Source organism: Rhagoletis pomonella, unplaced genomic scaffold, assembly GCF_013731165.1.
Source record: "Rhagoletis pomonella isolate Grant_MI unplaced genomic scaffold, Rhpom_1.0 Rhpom_scaffold_03795, whole genome shotgun sequence".
Classification (NCBI taxonomy): Eukaryota; Metazoa; Arthropoda; class Insecta; order Diptera; family Tephritidae; genus Rhagoletis; species Rhagoletis pomonella.
The window spans coordinates 1-19,580 of record NW_023462347.1 but is presented as its reverse complement, the minus strand read 5'-3'; the positions used below and the strand labels follow the sequence as shown (position 1 = coordinate 19,580).

General features: G+C 36.9%; 1 long non-coding RNA gene across 1 annotated transcript; it reads right to left on the bottom strand.

The window, feature by feature from the left end:
- Window positions 1-18,576: 18,576 nt before the first annotated feature.
- Window positions 18,577-18,895, bottom strand: LOC118754373. Its single transcript, XR_004994887.1, has 2 exons — window positions 18,725-18,895; window positions 18,577-18,665 (listed from the first exon to the last, which is right to left on the bottom strand). It is a non-coding gene; the product is annotated as an uncharacterized LOC118754373 (long non-coding RNA).
- Window positions 18,896-19,580: the final 685 nt, after the last annotated feature.

Sequence of the window (19,580 nt, the reverse complement as noted above, 5' to 3'; positions counted from 1 at the left end):
CAGACAGTCACCGCTTAATCGATTTCTCTTTTCATCCTGATCATTTATGTATACATTTGTCTATATCTATCTCGATTCGTTTTGCCTGTTACAAACAACCGTTATGTGAACAAAGTTATAATACCCTTGTGCATAAGTGCGCTCGGGTATACAAATAGGTTAGCGGAGAGACATCGTTTTATTTCACCGAAACGCAACTAGCAGCCACACTCCGGTTTTTATCACTGGCTCCTATCAGTTGGGAATAGCTAAAGACCAAGATGTCAGCATAGGCAGAAGCACTTTTTCTAAGGTATTGCATTTTGTTATACAGGAGCTGGAGAGCTGCAGAGGAGAGCGAAAATGATCATTAGGCGAATGTACATATATGAACGGAAAATGAGGGATGAAGTTGCCCGCAGTTACAAATGTAAATTTTTGAACACAAATAGTCACTCTTACAGAAATATCCGTAATTTAGTTTTTTTACAATATTTAAAATATTTTCCATCATCGTTTTTTTTTTTGTTTTAAATAGCTCATTCTATAACAAAAACCATATAAATCAATATTACGGGAAATGAAAGAAAATAAAATTCTCCATAAACCGCATATACATTACTTTTCGATAGCCCTGATAGTTTCAGAGAAATTAATTAATCATTTCTGACGCCTCTTGTTTTCGATGCAAACACTCTTACTACTCAGGTGTACGTGGCTCATACTTCATACAAAAATCCTTGTGCATTTTCATTTGGCCAATCATTATTTTCTTATTTACACAGAAACTGTTATTTCTTTACTTTTTTTCCAGTTAAAGTTTAAATTTTTTGCATTTTTCCATAAAAAAAAAAAAAAAAAATCTGGAATGATTAATTAATTTCTGAGAAACTATCAGGGCTATCGTAAAGTGATGTATATACGGTTTATAGAGAATTTTATTTTCTTTTATTTACTGTACCTCGCATTACGATTATTTAATTGGTTCGTAAGATATACTTGATTAAGTGGAACCACTCTTTTTTTTTTAGCTGAATAACGGTAAATTGCTAATATCTCGAAAACGTATCCATACAAAAATAAATTAACTCGATTTCGGAATCAGCGACGGTTCTACATACAAATTGGATAGTGGCATCTGGAGAACAGAATCAAAATTAAAATTTGTGATCTTGGTTCTTTTAGAATGTTTTTTGTCAGTGCTGTCAAACTATGGAACTCCCTACCAAACGAAATTAAATCCGTGCTAAATTCTAGGCACTTTAAACTGGAAGTGTTTAAATTGTTCAATATATAAAATTTTTTCTCTCTTCTTCATCTTTATACAATATAATTTTAAGTTAATGTGTTTTTTATTCTTATGTGTGCGGATTATCTTAGTTGTAAACGACAATATTATATAAAAGACATAAGTGTTATGCACAGCCAGCTACACAAATAATATAAAATATAAAATAAATAAATAAATAAAATAGATAAGTATAGGATGCTGGAGATCTAGTTTAATTGCTTATTTATTGTTGAGCTAATATAAATAATAATAAATGAATAAAAATTAATTGATTTAATTTAATTATTACATTAAAAATTAAAAATAAATTAAAAGACATCAGTCTTATGCACAGCCAGCGACATAAAAAAATAAATAAAATAGTTAAGTATAGGATGCTGAAGATGCTCGTTTAATTGTTTATTTATTGTTGAGATAATATAAATAATAATAAATAAATAAAACAAAAAAATTTTTAATATACCACACTTCTAAATTTGAGATCGATTTTAAGCGATCGATATCCATTTACCAACATGCATCTGCATATTACTTTTCATATCAATTCAAGTCTGTTAAGCTCTACCCAGAATTGCAGCGGACGACGCTAAAGCGGTCGACGGTTAACCGCTGTCAAAATAAAAACTCACAAAGGCACATGGAATAGCTCATAATTGCGACGGCAGTGTTTTAACCGCCCACGTTTTTCGGTTGATTTAAACTTATTTCGTAGCGAATGTTGATTGTAATAATTTTTACTATTTTCGCAAGTTTTCCAATGTTTTCATCCATTTTTATTCACAGCAATTCATAGTATGATGCAATGCCAACGCCTTATGGTTAAATTAATTGTTAAATAAATGTTGTAAATGTTATAAATAAGCTAAGACTGAAAATAAAGAGCAGTATTTTTGAAAAGTTTGAAAGTTACTCAACTTGTGTTTTGATTTATCCTCGAGGTCGCGGATTAAAATATCCTTAAGGATTAACCGCGAGCGACCTGCACAAACAGATGCAAATGGTTTTTTGGAAAGATATGACGAAAGGAAAGTGAAGTGTATGGAAAAAATTTTTAAATTTATTGGTAAAAATAAAATAGCGACTGCAGCGGACTACGACAATAAAGAAACTCTCGAAGAGGAATCAGTGGCAATGATTCGAAAAATAAATATTAAATACGGCTTGTACAGCCAATGAATTACTAAAATTCCGGTCTATAACATAAGCTTAATTCTGCGATTCTGAACTCCAGACCCTCCAGAGTATAAAAGCTTCCTTTCCTAGAAGGGATCAACAATAAAATAACATATAAAAAAATATTTTAATGGGCAATAGTCCCAGCAAACCCAAATTGTATTATTACGAATACTGCCATGGGGCTCACAAAATAAGTAACTCCCCGTACCTTAACAAAAAAACGTTAGAAAACATAAAAAGAATAATACATTTTTTTTATATATGGAAAACAATTAAAATACCAAACAGAAATATGGCGAACGGTGACTTGACAGTTGACCATTTACACGATTAATCGCTAACAGCAATATAGGCCTAAGGCAATAAATTGAACATTTACGTTCACACTTAGAAGTAAATACTCGCGGCTCTTACGATTTGGAGAAACAAAGTAACTCAGGACGCGAATGATGTCCTTCGCCTTGTCGAAGTACGCTTGCTCAATAATCGGTAAGTCGGTTGTAGAATATTACAACCTGGTCAACAAAAAATTGACTTCTATACATAGTATAAAGGAAAGTCGAGATTTTTGTACGCGGTAATCTTGAAAACTACTGAACGGATTTTTGACGAGATTTTCTCTTTTTTTAATTAGAATTTTAAAACGGTTGCCCCCTGTCTAAAAAACTATAAGATTCGCACCGTTCGCTGGATTACAAAAGATGAGGTGTCAAATGAAAGAGATTTGCCTCTAGAAAAGCTCAAAAATTTTTGTTACCGCCTGTTAATAAAATTACCATATTCAATCATAATAAGCGTAGGCATCAGTTCTGTACCGTCAATGTCAAACGAAAACACTTAGCCTCTGGATGTGTAATAATGTATTATTTTTCTGAGTACACGGTCAAAAATTTGGGTTTAATTTTTAAACCGCGCTGGGACTACTGCCTTTTTTAAAGTTTTATAGTCTACTTTTTAAACCAGTCAATAGTTTTACGCAATTTTTAATATATTCTGGTTTAAATTTTAAAAGCCCAAAAAGTTCGTGGTTTAAAAATCAAACCAAAATGTTTTAATTCTAGTTTCTAGGTTTCAAATATAGAAGCTTTGGTTTAAAATCTAAACCGAAATAGAATATGTTTGCACAGCGAATTGTGGTGTTGATTCAAACTCAACATATGAAAGCACATTTACATGCGTGGCTGTAGCTGAGTGTGCAAAGATGCTTGATACAATTGGTTGCTACCAAGGCTGTCCGGGTTCAATCCCAACCAGACGGAGCATGAAATTTAAGATTGTTTTTTTTTTTTTATTCTTAATTATGAAAATGTTTGGGTTTAACATTTAAACCGAATTGTTTAAATTCTAAACCCAACATATGTGCTCTCTTTTTTATAAACTTGGAAGGTTTGTATTTGAAACTGAATTTAGTTTGGTCATATATGTAGTCCAAAAAGTTTAAAATGAAAACCGAAATTTTTAACCGTGTAGGCTTGCCACTTGTTTAAAAGCTATAAGATCTTCACCGTTCGTTGGATAAAAAAATAAGAAACCAAATGAAAGTGCATAGCCTTCGCATGTACAAAAGCTTTCAGTTTTTTTGAGTAGGGTTGTCACCTATTTAAAATTACTACCTTCTATACATAGTATAAAGGAAAGGCGAGATATTTTAGCCACGCTAATGAACGGATTTAGACAAGATTTTGTATGTATATAATAAACGAAGTACATGATGACTTATGATTTCTTTCTCCAAATACGTAAAAATACGTAAATGTAAAGGGTGATTTTTTAAGAGCTTGATAACTTTTTTTTTAAAAAAAACGCATAAAATTTGCAAAATCTCATCGGTTCTTTATTTGAAACGTTAGATTGGTCCATGACATTTACTTTTTGAAGATAATTTCATTTAAATGTTGACCGCGGCTGCGTCTTAGGTGGTCCATTCGGAAAGTCCAATTTTGGGCAACTTTTTCGAGCATTTCGGCCGGAATAGCCCGAATTTCTTCGGAAATGTTGTCTTCCAAAGCTGGAATAGTTGCTGGCTTATTTCTGTAGACTTTAGACTTGACGTAGCCCCACAAAAAATAGTCTAAAGGCGTCAAATCGCATGATCTTGGTGGCCAACTTACCGGTCCATTTCTTGAGATGAATTGTTCTCCGAAGTTTTCCCTCAAAATGGCCATAGAATCGCGAGCTGTGTGGCATGTAGCGCCATCTTGTTGAAACCACATGTCAACCAAGTTCAGTTCTTCCATTTTTGGCAACAAAAAGTTTGTTAGCATCGAACGATAGCGATCGCCATTCACCGTAACGTTGCGTCCAACAGCATCTTTGAAAAAATACGGTCCAATGATTCCACCAGCGTACAAACCACACCAAACAGTGCATTTTTCGGGATGCATGGGCAGTTCTTGAACGGCTTCTGGTTGCTCTTCACTCCAAATGCGGCAATTTTGCTTATTTACGAAGCCATTCAACCAGAAATGAGCCTCATCGCTGAACAAAATTTGTCGATAAAAAAGCGGATTTTCTGCCAACTTTTCTAGGGCCCATTTGCAAGCGTTGCTCGTTAGTAAGTCTATTCATGATGAAATTTCAAAGCATACTGAGCATCTTTCTCTTTGACACCATGTCTGAAATCCCACGTGATCTGTCAAATACTAATGCATGAAAATCCTAACCTCAAAAAAATCACCCGTTACATACATATGCATACATTCAGCGCGTGGCGAAGCCTCGCGCATCCGTAGCCGGCTACTTATTAATAAACAAAACAATAATGACACATGGCAATGCGTCAGATATAACCAAAGAGTTTAATAAGAATTTTTATAAAAGGACTCAATGCGCCCTTAAGAGATATAATTTTTTCGCTTAAACCGCAAGATTTGCCTGATGCTTTGGCAAAAGCACAGGAGCTCGAATCAAACAATCAGAGAGCATCATTTGCGCAAAATTTTGCAATTGAAAAAATAAGAGCTAAGTTACCAAATTCGCAAGTAATAAGTTAAGGTTCCCATTAAGGGATCCCATGGATATAGATACATCGCTATCAAGATTCCGGAAAAATATTGTTACCAAACCGCAACAAAATAATGGTTTCATGATATACAACTACTGCAGCCTATAAAAATTTGGGCCCTCAAACCTAAAATGCTTACGCTCTGAAGCGACCATAGCTCTTGTTGCTACAGGGGCTACCTCGTGTTATATTAGGCAGGGGGTATATGAAAATAGGAACGAATTAGCCATTTACAAAAAGGTAAACACCGTGAATGGTTATTCAATCATGAAATATTACCATTTGAAACCCCTATTTGGAGTCAAACTGTTTTTTTATGAAATAGAAAACATGGAATCCGATCTCCTTTTGGGGTATAATTTATTGAAAAAAATTGAGGCGCGTATCGACGTGCCCAATGAGAAATTTTTTTATAAAATAAAAAGTGATACCGAAAGTCTCGAAAATGCTTAGCCTGAACATTAATATTCGTGCAAAAAATATAAATCCTTTGGAACAAAAAGTTTTCAAGGTAACTACTGATATTAATACCGGCAACACACAAAAACTAAATCCTTGGAACAAAAAGTTTCCAAGGCTCACGCCAATAAGATTTAAGAAATAAAAGTAATAAAAAAATTACTAAACAAATTAAAACTAAGGAACAAAAAGTTTTATAAAAAACCAGCCGATACAAAAATTGGCATCGAGGAACATAAAGATTACAAAAACTACCCGATACAAAAATTGACATCAAGGAACATAAACTTTCCAAAAAACTAGCAGATACAAAAACTGACATGAAGGAACATAAAGCTCCCGATGAAAAAACATAAATAAAGATATTAAGGATCATAAAGCTTAGAATTAAAAAAATTGAGAAACATAAAGCTTCCATAAAATCGGTCGATAAAAAAATTTACATTGAGGAAATACAGATTCCATAAAGCCAGCTGAAGATTTTACTGGCTATATATTATTAGAAAAATATTTTGCTTTAGGACATGAAGATCCTTTAGCACCAGCCGACGAGTTTAGCGGAAATATCGATAATTGTTCAATACTGGGCGAAAGAGGCTCAGAAATAACGTATTACAAATGTGGACATGAAAATGACGAATTGTCAAAGTTGAAAGAATGCGTAAAGTATAAAATCAGTGAAACACATCCTGAAGTGGATACATGTTTTCCACTTAGAATTGATGGAAGAGCAGAAATAAGGACAGAGGCCGAGGAGCCTATATGGAGCAGGCAGTATCCATATTCTCTCTCTTTAAATTCTTTTGTAAATAAAGAAATCAACAGAATGTTGAATGATAAAAATTATAAGGTCAAGTACAAGTCCTTATAACTCACCAATTTGGGTGGTACCAAAAAAGGGTACAAATGAGGATGGCTCACTAAAATTTAGACTGGTCATCGATTATAAAAAAATAAACGAGAAAACAATTCCCGATCGCTATCCTATACCAGATACTAATATTATTTTGTCAAATTTAGAGAAAGCAAAGTACTTCTCAAGTATTGACTTAGAGTCCGGCTTTCACCAGATTTTAATGTCGGAAAACAACATAGAAAATACAGCTTTTTCTGTCAATAACGGAAAATATGAGTTCTTGCGCATGCCTTTCGGTCTTAAAAATGCTCTCTGAATTTTTCAAAGAGCACGATATATTGCACGATCAAATTGGGAAAATATCTATGTCATGTTTATGTATATGGTTTTTTCAGAAAGTTTAGAACAACACATAGAAGATTTGGAATTAATAACCCAACAAGCATTTCAGTAAATGTTAAAAAAAACTTACAGTAAGTTTGCTATAATAAGCCTTAAATAAGCGTTTTTAATATTAAGATTATTAAAAGTTTTTTCAAATAAACCTTTAATAAGTGTTGAGAGCGAATGTTTATAAATCACTTAAACTTAAAAATGAAATGCAAATGCCAACGACATGAAGCAGTAAATATAGCATTTTTTCAATTGTCAGTGCCGTGTTTACGTTCTTTAAAATATATTATTAAAAGAAAAAATAATATAGAACCAATGCGGTAAAAATAGGAGGAAATGTCGCGTTTAAAAAGTGAAAAAGACAGTGTGAAGAAATTATAAATTTGAATAGTGAAGTCCACGGAAGAACACATTGAACATAAAATGATGAGTTCTCCTTATCCTTTCTTACTTTAACATTCAATTAAAAATGTATTAAATTTTTTTCAAAAAAGTCCATCGATTAGAATGGCGGCGATGAAGCGGCTGCATCGATGTCGTTTTTCCAATTGCCAATAACCGCATGTAATTAAAAGCTGATTTTTGTATGTTATCGCGAATTTCAATGCTAAAATGTCTCTTCCCTATTTATATTTTCGCGACTGTAGATGAGTCCGCCGAAAATTCGCATTTCTTTTAGTTTCTAGATGGTAAGCAATCTATGTATGAGTTTTTAATGAAATTTCTTTAAATAAAGGGTTATAAAAACGTTTATAAAAAGCTTTATTTTGAAAATTTTTAGTAAGTTTATATTCATACGTTTATAAACAATTTTTTTTAACCTTTATTATAAGTTTACACTTTTACGTTTACAAAAAGCTTTCTTTTCAGCATTTATTATAAGTTTATATTTCTACGCTTATAACCAAGGTTCCTTTTCGATTATATTACGCTTACTTTCAAGCGTTTTATAAACAAAAAAATCAACGTTTTGTAAGCTTAATGTTTATAGTACAAAACTTTAAAAAAGCTTTCTTTAAGTTTAATTTGCTTGTTGGGAATTGAATTACTGAGATAAGCTAATAAGAAAATCTCCCTTGAAAAATCAAAAGTTTTCAAAATCGAAATAGAATTTTTGGATTACATCATAGCCCAAAATATGATCAAAACAGATCCACATAAAATTGAGTTAATGCTTAATTATCCGCTACCCAAAAGTTTACGAGAATTAAAAGGATTTTTGGGCATCACAGGTTATTATCGCAAATTCGTTAAGGATTACGCAGCGATTGCAAAACCTTTGACAAAATACTTGTAGGCAAAAAAGGTGTGACAAATCTTGAAATTCATAAAGATCATCAACCACTAACTTTTGCATTGTCCACCCGCAACCCAAATTCAAAAATGAAAAGGTGGCATGCGTTTATCGAAGAGTTTTCTCCAAATTTGTGTATCAGCCAGGTAAAACAAACATTGTAGTTGACACACTATCACGCCTTGAAGTAAACCCACACATTCTGCTCAAAGTAGCGATAATTTTTGTATACAGTAAACGCAAAAACTTGTAAATCAATTCAAACAACAAATAATATTATGTAACAAGTAAGAAAGGCTAAGTTGGGGCGGAGCCGAACATTAAATACCCGGCGCAAGTATTAAATATAAGTTTTTAACTATGTCTGCAAACCAAACTTGACAAGGGATGACGGAAATTCGTTCCAAAATAAATCATCTTATCACCCTGTCTGAAAAAATCAACCAACACCAATACACATATGTTTTTAACCTTTCCGAAAGCTACCGCTGCATGGTAAGCCGGGGCGTATCAATTTTGAGTAAATTAGCGTCCTTAAATTTCGAAATATTGAAGTTTAAAGCATTTCTGAAATTTACCGTTATATGAAAAGCGTAATTTTAGTCCGATTTCAATCATTTTCAACGTTTTACTTTTACGTGGCAAGCACAATAACCATACCGAGTTTGGAACAAATTGGTAGAACGGTTACCGAGATACAAATATGTGATCGTAAGTGGGCGGGGCCACGCCCATTTTCATAAATTTTATCATACACGTATTTCTTGGTAAAGAATTCTTGCAAGAATTAATTTTGAATAAATTAGCTTTAATATCTACTGATGTATGGAAATTTTCGTATTTCACTAAATTACCGTTGTATGGGATGTCGGCGTGGTTAATGTCCGATTTTAAAAATTTTCGCCCATTTGAAATGCTATATCAAGGCCAATAACTGTACCAAGTTTGGAACAAAGCGGTGCAGCGGTTACCAAGATATACACATGTAACCATAAGTGGGCGTGGCTACGCCAATTTTCCAAAAATTTATAATATTCTAATTTTTCGCCTAAAAATTATTGTATATGTCAATTTTGAGAGTATAATCTTTAGTAGTTACTAAAATATCGCAGTTTTCGTATTTCTGGAAATTACCGTTATATGCGAGGTAGGCGTGGTTAAAGTCCGATTTTGCCCATTTTCAATACCGTCCGTCCTACGCCCGAAATAAGTGTACGTACAAAGTTTCGTTAAGATATCTCCATTTTTACTCGAGTTATCGGGTGCACAGACGGACGGACGGACAGACAGTCACCACTTAATCGATTTCTCTTTTCATTCTGATTATTTATGTATATATTTTGTCTCGATTCGTTTTGCCTGTTACAAATAACCGTTATGTGAACGAAGTTATAATACGCTTGTGCACAAGTGCGCTCGCTTAATTGAATATAGAAGTCCTAACGTAGGAACAGCGATACACTGCACAGTAGAAGATTTCCACGAGATACAAAGACCTCTTAAAGAAACATTTCAGAACAAATTTGTATATACCAGGTTATTTCCTATGGACCTTCGCAATAGAGAGGATCAAGCATGTGGAAAACATAACGTTAGATAATGAACCAAGTTTCACAACACCCCGGTTTAAATCGTTAATACAAAGATTAAATGTGGAAACCTATTTTTGTGATCCACGTCGCATTATAACCTATGAACAGATATAAAGAATTCATTCTATAATAATAGAAATGGCTAGATGCATAAAGGAAGAATATAATATAGTCAGCGATTTAGAAGCAATTTTTAGAGCAAGTCAACAGTATAATTTGACAGTACATTCAGTGACAAGATTGAAGCCGAAAGATGTCTTTCACAATAAAATAAATAATGAAAATTTACTCGATATTCTCAAACAGGCGCAGAAAAAAAGCTTGCGACTCATAATAGGAATAGAATAGAAAAACAATTCCAACCAGGAGAAATTGTTTATGAAAAAATTATAATACCTAGATATAGAAGACAACAAGTAAAGGAAAATCTAGATAATATAAAATCTTAATTGCTTATAGGTTTTCAACATGATAATATTCGTAATTACAACCTTAATCGGCTTAATGACAGCTGACATTGTAGATTACACTCGACAAGATTACATATTAATTAAAAATGGAGATGTCTCTATTTACGAAAACTATGGAGATATGTTTCACATCACTAACTTAACATATATTGAAAACATTATAGAACCGGAAAAACAAAGTTTTTATAACAATGTTGATTATGACGAAAATGAGAATAATAATAATGAGCTAGAAAGCAGAAATTGAGTAAGAAATTTTAGTAATTGAAACATTATTAGGGCAACTAAAACAAAAACCTATCAGACAAAAGAGAGGTATTAATGAACTAGGAACACTTTGGAAGTGGATAGCAGGTACCCCAGACCATGACGATTTCGTAAGAATTAATGATAAATTAGATGAACTAGTTTCAAATAACAATAAACAGGTTACGACAAATTCCGAAATTTTTAAAATTATTACATAATTAACTGATACAGTACAGAATATTAAAGGAGACACAATAGCAAAAACATTAAGAAGGAAAAGAAATCAATATACCATACATGAACTACAAAACATGATAAATACAATAACATTTGCACTTTGACGAAATAAAAAATGTAACCAGCACGCTACAATGACCATTACAGACCTAACGGATATTTCAAAATTTAAAATAGCCCCAAAAATGATATAATTGTCCTATGTATAAAATATACAAAAATTAAGTAAGCATGTAAATAGTACGAAGTTGGAGCTATTGCACAATTAGATGGTAAGCTTATTATTGATAAAAATATAACCAATTGTAACAATAAGATCCTTAATGTAAAAGATTGTAAAACAGAAATTTTAAATACATATTGTAAATCGAACAAGCAAAGTATGTGTTTATCAGAAATTTTAAATAAAAAACAAGGAAAATGTAAAAAAATAAAATAAAGAAATTTTACAATTGAAATTATAAAACAAGGAGCAATATTGATTTCAGAAAAAAATATTGCTGAAAATCAAACTTTATCAGGAACATATTGGCTGAATTTCTTTATTCATTCTGAACGTTTGGAATAAACTTTTTTGTTTACTTATTCTTTAGAACTTTCCTGATGATATGTTAACGTGTATTTCAAACGCATTCTGTTTATTCTGGCTTTGAAATGGGATTATCTGGAATGAATAAAGAAAGGCAGCCATTGAGTAACATTAGAAAATAATACTGTAATAAATAATAAAACCCATGATACAAAAAAGAAGGTAGTTTCATTGTCACTTTTCGGGCGCCATGTTAACTACCTGATAATTAAGCAGATTGTGACATTTCGTGCTGCCATACCTAGTCTTCAATAATCATTTATTTATTGTGAAAAAATTATTATTGAAGACTAGGTATGGCAACACAAAACGTCACAATCTGCTTAATTGTCAGGTAGTTAACATTGCGTCCGAAAAGTGACAATGAAACTACCTTCTTTTTTGTATCATGGGTTTTATTATTTATATATATATATCTAAATCGCTATATAGATTGGCGCTTACACATATGTTAGTATTTGGCCGAGCTTCTCCTCCGATTTGTTGCATGCGCCTTGATGTTGTCACACAAAGCGGAGGGACCTACAGTTTTACGCCGACTCCGAACGGCGATTGTATTTTTATGAGAAGCTGATTTTCATGGCAGAAATACACTCGGAGGTTTGCCATTGCCTGCCGAAGGACGACCGTTGTTAAGAAAAACCTTTTTTCTATATTTTTTGCTGTTGCTTTGTCCAGGGTTTGAACCCAGGCGGTGCGGAGTGGAAGCAGCGGCCGACCGCAAAAACTAGTTATTATTAAATTCGTTTATTTTAAAGCCAATCACCGAAAAGGATTTGGATGTGCTTTACAAACTATAGCCCCAGTAAGGCTTTAATTTCGGTGCTTCATGATATGAAAGATAATATAATTATGGACGATAGGAGGTACTCCCGATTGAATTGGCATCCAGAGTTTGGAAGTAAGTAGTTAGTCTATCACCGCAGACATGTAAACTCGTTCCCCTCCTCCTATTTTCACCCACGTAGTCCATGGCCTTGAGGATTGCAAATACCTCAGCCTGGAAGGCCGAAGCATACTTCAAAAGAGAGAAGTTAATTTTATTCCCCATTAACTCCGATAAAGACCCCAGATCCTGAAACAGAGTCAGTTTTGGAGCCATCAGTGAAGACTCGATTATGTGTCAGTCCGGGTTCAGTGCTGGTATTAAACCAGCATTCAGCCTCAGGGCATCCAGAGTTTAGAAGTAAGTAGTTAGAGGGTAGCCCAATGCATTATGTGCAGCTTGTCTATCACCGTAGACATGTAAACTCATTCCCCTCCACCTATTTTCTACCACGTAGTCCATGGCCTTGAGGATTGCAAATACCTCAGCCTGGAAAGCCGAAGCATACTTCAAAAGAGAGAAATTAATTTTATCCCCCATTAACTCCGATACAGACCCCAGATCCTGACACAGAGTCAGTTTTGGAGCTTCAGTGGGTTCAGTGCTGGTATTAAACCAGCATTCAGCCTCAGGGGAGTTCCCTTAAACAAAGGCAGTGGTGGCGTACTATCCTGTGGCATTGAAAAGACACAAGTGATCAGATCATTGCCGCTAGCAATTTTTACCTCGCCCCACTCAGTGTTATACCGGCATCCGTTTCTTTTTAGTCTGCGAATGGCCTTTAAGGCTTCTCTACTTATGAAGAAACAAAGTGACGGTAACAGCCCGAACACAATGAAAGCGACGAGCTGCAGACCACAGCTGTCAAATTATTTTAACACGTACTCTTATGTAGATAATTATTTTGGCAACGACCGGGCTACGCGACGGCTATGGTTGTGGCCAGATTAGATCTATTTCTATTTTTCCGGCGACAGATAAGGTTCTTCCTCTTCTTTTATGTCAAACTCATACAAATTCCTGGTGTCGCTGCCGCGTTTAAAAAAATCATGTCGTCATCGACAAAGCGTTTAGATAATGAAGATAACAAATTGGAAGCTGTGGCCCGTAGCTTGTCGTTTTCAATGTGTTCAGAACTTAAGTGCAGCAGTGCATCCAGAGCAGCGCCACGTACAGCACACGGCAGTAGTTCTTTGAAGTTTTGCAAGCATACTTCCCACGCTCTTGATTGAGAATCTGCTCCACCATACCACTGACGCATAACTAATTATGGGTCTGAGTTATAAATCCAGAGGATTGCTTATGGTGACACATTCCACGTTTTACCAAAGACCTGTTAACATTGCCAAAATGCTGCCAATTCTTTAGAGGTTTTGTGTTCCACGATAGATTTCTACGATAGTTTTGTATACAGAATTACTTCTAAATTTTTCACTTCGGGAGAATTCTGAATTTTGGCTCCTTAATAGTGAGGGAAATGAGACCATTCGACCTTCTCCGAAGCCTGGTTTCGGATGCTTTGATGACGAAATATCTATGAGTTTTGTTATGTAAATATATTTATTTTGTTTAAAATAAAATGAAAAAAAGCTTTTTAATAAAATTAGTTATTATAAATGTTTCAAAACTGGATTTGTTTTGTATTTCTTCATCTCTGCACATCGATATTATTCAAAGGATCTTTTAAACGCTTGAGAAAAACGTTCAAATTTGATTATCGAACACATCAACTTGCTATTTTTTATGCCAATTTTACTCTTTTATTAAATCCCAAACATTTAAAAGAAAATCTCCCCTCTCAAAAAATGTCAATATGGTTAATGTTTACTTCTGGAGAAATGTCAAAAATCTGCTTTATAATCAAAATAACGAAAACGAAAAACGTGGAGCGCATGTAATATGCCCACATACATACATATGTTACTTTTCACATCAATTCAAGTGTATTACATGCGCCCCACGCTTTTCATTTTCAATGTCATTAATTGTTTATAATGACTTTTGCTAAAATTTCAAAATCAAAAGTTATCAAAACAAATTCTGTGGGACTGACAAATATTATTGTATATTAAACAATTTTTTATTTTTTTTAATTTTTTTCTACTTTTTAGTCTTGCCTGTACAAAATTTTGCAATAGATATTAAAATAATTCAACTTGCAGTGAAAGAGAACAGGAGACTATGCAAGCACAATGTTGTTTGCTCACATTTAGTATAAACATACATATGTACATACATACATATAAGCAGTTTATTTCATTTAAAGATGTGGCGTGTCGTCCATTACCGCTGTGACGTATATAAATAGTGCATATATTTAGGCGCAATATTTAACATCTTCTGGCGGAGCGACATCTAGAGTCTTCTAATTGTATCTCCTTGATATGATGCCTACAACGAGGTTGATATCTAGACTAGGATGATATCTAGAATTTTCCATAAATAGCTTTGCTACATTTATAGTAGGTGCATTCTTTTGAGACCGAGCTGCAAAACAACACTCGCTTAAATGACGAAATACACGCAAAGCAACAACACAAACTCGGCTATTAATCCGAGCTCAGCCAGGTCGGTTAAAAAATACGCAAATACCTCGCATAATTATTCATTTAAATTGGTTTTTGTATCTAAATCCCATTAAACTAATCATTTTTTCTTGCCAGCTACCAACAGGGTTGCTTAAGTAGCTAAAAGGAAATTTTACCCGAGTTGAGCGTTCTATTGTCGCTCGCTTACAAAAAATGCAGCTAGTATAAATGGTGGTCTGGACATACAACATTCAAAGCGGTCTGGACATACAACATTGCAAGTTGATAAAAGCGTTGTAATAGAATAATATATCTCAGTCCCATGGAATTAGGTTAGGTTAGGTTGATGTGGCAGTCGGTTCAATTTACCAACTCACTTAGACCTTTTGAAGGTCCATTGTGGTACCACTGCAGAACACGGGAACCTCGGTGACTATTCTTCAGAGAACCAATTTGAGGTTCTTATAAAGCGTAGAATCGGTTTTATTCCTATGCGTGATAGTTCCGTAAGAGAGCTTAAGAAGGGCCTGCCTAAAAAGCTTGCTCTCCTCTTGGCCAAAGCTGGGCAGCTACAGAAGAAGTGCTCTACGGTTTCTTCCTCTTCCTCATCTCTGCAACTTCTGCAATATTCGTGGGAGAAAATTCCTAGTCTTGAAGAGTGCCTGCGAAATAGCCAATGACCGGTTACACAAGCCGTGACCTTCGCAATGTCCTCTCTTGAGAGGCACAGCAACTCTTTCGTCTTTTTCTTTTCTATTTGCGGCCAAAGCAGTCTGGTTGTTCTACATGTGCCCTCCTCTAGCCATAACCTTTTGGCCTCTTGGATCATGCTATTTCGAAGTTCTAATTTGCAGGTTGCCATGGGTATCCCAATAGTGCCCCTGTTTTCACATAGGGGTAGATTCGTACCTTTCCTGGCTAGCTCATCAACCCTGCAGTTTCCTTCAATATCTCTGTGTCCCGGAACCCATATGAGGCTGACCTTGAACACGGTGCTAATATCGTTTAGAGCTGCGAGGCATTCCTGCGCAACCTTCGACCTTAGCATTACCATGTTCATTGATTTAATGGCCGCCTGGCTATCCGAGAAAATATTAATCGTAGTCTTCGTTACGGCATGTGTACTAAGGTACACAGCCACCTCTTTTATAGCTAAAACTTCTGCCTGATAGACACTGCAGTGGTCCGGAATTCGGACGGATAGTTCCAGTCCTAGTTCCTTAGAGAAAACTCCGTAGCCAACCCTATTGTCTAGCTTGGATCCATCTGTGTAAAAATTCAATTCCCCCCGTCTCCATGGTCTTGGCGTTTGCCATTCTCCTCTTGACGGGATGCTCGTCTTAAAGAGCCTATTGAAGATTGGTTTGGGAGCGGAGTAGTCAACTTCTTGGTTGTAACTACCCAGAGTGTGAAGTATGGAAGCGTGACCAAACCGCCGATCCTTCCATAGCACCATACTTCTTAGTTTGAGCGCTGAATCGGCGGCCGCGTATTTTCCCACCAGGTTTATTGCGGGTAAATTGGTAATCACCTCCAGCGCCTTATTTGGGGTGGTCCTTAAGGCACCCGAAATGCATAGAAACGCTGTTCTTTGGACCCTACTCAATAGTTTTAGGTAACTTGCCTTTTGAGTTGCTGGCCACCATACAAGTATTCCATATAAGTGTATTGGCCTGACCACCGAGGTGTATAGCCAGTGTGTAATACGAGGTGTTAACCCCCACTTGATTCCGACCGCTTTTTTGCATGTGTATAATGCAACGTTGGCCTTCCTTACTCTTTCCTCTATATTAGGTTTCCACGTTAGTTTCCTGTCTAATATGAGTCCTAGATACTTAACATTCTCCTTCAAGGATATCTCCACACCCAAAAAGATTAGCGGGGAGACAATGGGAAGCCTGTGTTTCCTTGTGAAGAGAATTGCTTCGGTTTTCTCGCGGTTTACTCCGAGTCCCCTACTCTCTGTCCAGTTCCTAAGCGTGGCCATGTTAGAGCGCAGAATCTCCATTAGGGTATTTGGGTATTTGCCTTTGACGGCAATTGCCAGATCGTCAGCATATGCTGTGACACGGCAACCCCCCCTCTCTAGTGCCACCAGCAGAGAGTTCACCGCCAAATTCCAGAGAAGAGGGGAGAGAACCCCTCCCTGAGGAGTGCCTCTACAGACCTTTCTGCTTATTGTGGTGTTGCCGAGCTTAGCGGTAATCGTCCTGCTGACAAGTATAGACTCGATCAGCACCGCCACATTCTGGTCAACTCCAAGCTCTTCTAAGGCACCCGTTATGGCGCTTGCGTTAATATTGTTGAAGGCGCCTTCTATGTCTACAAAGGCAACCAGAGCGTACTCTTTGTCGAATAAACTTTTTTCCACCAACCCAACGAGCGAGTGCAAGGCGGTTTCCGTGGATTTGCCTTTCGTATAGGCATGCTGCGCTGGGGAGAGCCTACTTGTTGGTATCACGCCCCGTACATAACCATCCACTATCCTCTCTAAAATTTTGAGAACGAAAGACGTAAGACTGATGGGTCTGAAGTCCTTAGGGTTGGTATGAGAGGACCTGCCCGCCTTGGGTATAAAGGAGACTTTTGTCTCTCTCCAGCCTAGCGGGATGTAGCCCATGTTAAGACAGCTTCTTATAATAACCACAATGAACGGAGAGATAATACCCCGTGATTGCTGTAGCTCTACCGGGTGTATTCCAACAAGTCCCGGTGACTTGTAAGGACCAAAAGTCTTAATAGCCCATTCAATTTTTTCGTTTGTAATCAGTCGGTTTCCCAGATCAGATAGCCCCCCTCCATTCTGGGGGTCATTAGGTTCCACCGGCTTGTTTCCAGGGAAGTGTGTGTCCAGGAGGAGACCTAAAGATTCCTCGCTCGTCGTAGTCCATGAGTTCCCTTGACCCTTGAGATAGCCAAGGTTGCATGGCGACTTTCCGAGAATTCTTCTTAATCTGGCCGCTTCCGTGGTTTCCTCAATTCCCTTGCAGTAACTTTGCCAGGATTTACGTTTCGCAGTTCTAACTGCTTTTTTGTATATTTGCTTATTGAACATTGACCTATTAGATTCACGTAACAAGGATAATTGTTTCGACCACCAAGGTGGTTCGCTTTTTCCCCTGTATCGAACAACCGGGCATCCGGCTGAAAAAGAACTATTCATGGCTTTAGTAACCTGATTAACCAACCCATCCAGCTCCACCTGGGTGGCGGGGTCTCGGGGAGGTATCTTTGGCAGTAAAGTCCTTAATTTATTATTGTAAACCCCCCAGTCGGTATTTCTAACATTTCTGAACTCCCTTACTTGGGGGGTCTTAAGATCTATTTCGAATTCAATATAACGATGGTCAGAACAGTACTCTCCATCTCTTGATTTTATGGGCAAACATGTCTGAAGCCAGAGTTATGTCCAAAACTTCCTCTCTACTCTTTGTTATGAAGGTCGGCTCTGAGCCTAAATTCAAGACACTAAGTTTGTTCCCTAGAATGAAGTCTAGTAACGACTCACCTCTAGCATTCGTGTCCGTACTCCCCCACATCAAGTTGTGAGCATTAGCGTCGCAGGAGGCAACCAGTGGTTTGTTCTTGAAGGCTGCTTCCTCGGCCAAGGTCCGAAACCCATCTGGTGGCGCGTCCTTGTCATGGGCCATGTAGGCAGAGGCTACCCAAAAGCTGGTTTTGTCCAGCTCAATGCTTGCCACTACCAGATCGCCGTCACTAAGCTGTGGGAGCAGGAAGATGTTTAAGTTGTTCCTTACTAATATGCAAGCTCGAGTCTTACCTGCATTTTGTGCGGCAATAAGCTTAAAGCCCTTCATCCCAAGTCCGCAGATTTTATTGCCGTGTATCCACAGTTCCTGGATGAGGGCAACGTCGAGTCCACCGGCAGCCAGGCGGACCTCAAGGTTCGCAGACGCGAGTTTAGAGTGGTGGAGGTTGATCTGGATCAGCTTCATCAGATTCTGTCCGTTTTACCTCCACCATCGTGACATCCACGTCCGCCTCTTCGATCTCCTCACCCTCGGTGTCATCGGCGAGGAGGTCTTTTTCGTAGAATAATGGCCCCAATCCGGATAGCCTCTCCGAGTCAGATGAGCATTGGCTGCTGGGCAACCCTTCTTCACCACCGCTGCGCAGGCCGGACTTGTCGCTCTCCTCACTAAGGTCCAAGCTCGGCTCGTCGCTGCGGTAGATTCGAATGGTTGCGTCATTAAACCTGAATCTCACCACCCAATCCTTTTGCGCCAGTGGGGCTAGCGATTCGCCGTTGAGGATCAGCAACACCTGCCTTCTATTCTCTACTGGCTCCTCTATCTTCCCTACCCTCCAATTATGAGTTGGCAGGTCCTTATTACAGGATCTGAAGATCCTCTCAATTCTTTCAGGCTCGGCGGGTTTGGCCGGAATCCAAACTCGAGCCCTCGGTCTGCTAGGAATATCTTCCTTGTTGACGGCCTCGAGCTTGGCTCCCGGCCACACTTGACCTACCTTACTAACGGCCAACCTATAGAGCTGGGCTGACCTATGGTCCTCGCAGGCGATGAGTTTAGCTCTACCCTGATACCATCCGGAATCATGGCAGAGAGGAGGAGGTCCAGGATTTTCCTCTAGGACTTGGAGGTAGATTTCGGCGATCG